Below are 1,745 nucleotides of genomic sequence, written 5' to 3'. Positions count from 1 at the left end.
TTAGGACAATCAGTAAATACACACCAGACCATAGTACAAGTGTAGACCCGCCAGACAGAGGATGTCATCAGACAGACAGAAGATGTCGTCATTCCATTTAAAAATATGTTGTCTTCACTGCAAAATTATATCTGCCATTGAAAGGAGTAAAAGGACACAAATGTTTAATTGCATGGCTACGCCTCTGTGGCCAAGTTCACATTGTACCTCGCCCAAAACACGTTCTGTATCTTGTGTATAGACATGTCGGTACGAGCCCTCCCTCACAGCGGAATCTACAGTGAAATGGAGTGACGTCTGTGCGTTCCCATGGCTCTGCCCCTGAGAGCACTGCAGTAGGACTCACACTGAGGCAGTTCTGTTCTTTACACTCTTAATAATCATCATTTTCCCTTTTGGGTTTTAAAAGCTGTTAACCTGACATAAAACAGCAGAGAAAAAAGCTGATTAAAAAAGCTGACAACTCCACATTTATTACACACTGCAACAAATATTTATAATGACGAGAGCAATACATATTAAAAGTTTTATAATAACATAGTTACACCACAGACTGGAACATCTTCCATCAGAGTATGTTTAATGATCAACTTAGCTAATTATACATAATTACTACACATTAAAATGAAACTGGTACATATTATTTTGGGAGTAAAATCTACTTTGTGTGTCTGAACTTTCTGAAGGAGGTCATCTATGACTTTATTTGTCAAGCACTGTAAATACAAAAATTAAAGGTATTATCTCGCTCTTAGTGACCTGTGCATTTTGAACTACATTTCAAAATCTAGTTTGGTGCCTAGTTCCCATAGAAATCATTTTTGCATTCTACTGCAGTGCATTACTGTGGTTGTTGACCAATGCACTTAATTCTGGCATCTTTTGCCGTGTCTTGTGCATGACAAAATGTTATAAAAATGCAGTGTTCAAGTTATAAGTAGTTTAACTTTTAAAAACTTGTCTCTAGACCTTGTTGAGGTCCTTGTTGTAGACCTTGTTTTTTTTTTTTCCTCACTGCCCTGTGTTATGTGATTTTAATTCATGCTAACCTTGTCATGTGCAAGATTCTTCAAAAAACACATTACACAACAGTCAAAACACGTCCGTTTAGCATGTGTGTGCACAGAAAAAAACAATGGAAAAGCAGCACAGTGGAATTTCAAAAATGTGTATAACCCCTAAGTATAAAATATATATATTTTTGCATCGAATTTCAAGTTAATTTAAAATCAACAATAATCTTGCTTTGTCTGCCATTTTGTATATATATGTTACTGGGCTTGTCACAAAGCCATAAACTTCATAAACACCGATATGTCTGCTTGAAGGATGTCTGGGATTTTGACCTCATGACCTTGTCCTTGTTAAGAGTATGTGTGTCTATAAACAAATGAATGACTGCTTGAGGTTACTCTAAAGAGGCCCGTGAGTTGCTGGGGTTTCAGTGGGGGGTTTATGAAAAGAGGTGGAGATTGAGAGGCAGGTGGCGGTGGCAGAGCTGACTAAAACAAAAAAAAAGCTTCCGTAGTGATTTAGCCCGGATAGGACAGGAAGGAGGGAACAATACCCTGTTCTTGAGTTGCTGCTCTCCCTCCCTCTCTCTGCCCTCTTCTCTCATCTACACATGACCAGGTCACCCAGTGTGCACTCACAATGTGCTGATCAAAGCCCTGGGTTTGATCTGGCAGGCTCTTGTTGAGGCCACCAGGGATGCAGGAAAATTGAGGCTAAAGGTCACCTGAAAC

Source organism: Sinocyclocheilus anshuiensis, unplaced genomic scaffold (assembly GCF_001515605.1).
Source record: "Sinocyclocheilus anshuiensis isolate Anshui unplaced genomic scaffold, SAMN03320099.WGS_v1.1 scaffold1382, whole genome shotgun sequence".
In the NCBI taxonomy this organism is placed as follows: Eukaryota; Metazoa; Chordata; class Actinopteri; order Cypriniformes; family Cyprinidae; genus Sinocyclocheilus; species Sinocyclocheilus anshuiensis.
The sequence above is the reverse complement of the archived record's forward strand: the minus strand, read 5'-3'. Positions refer to the sequence as shown.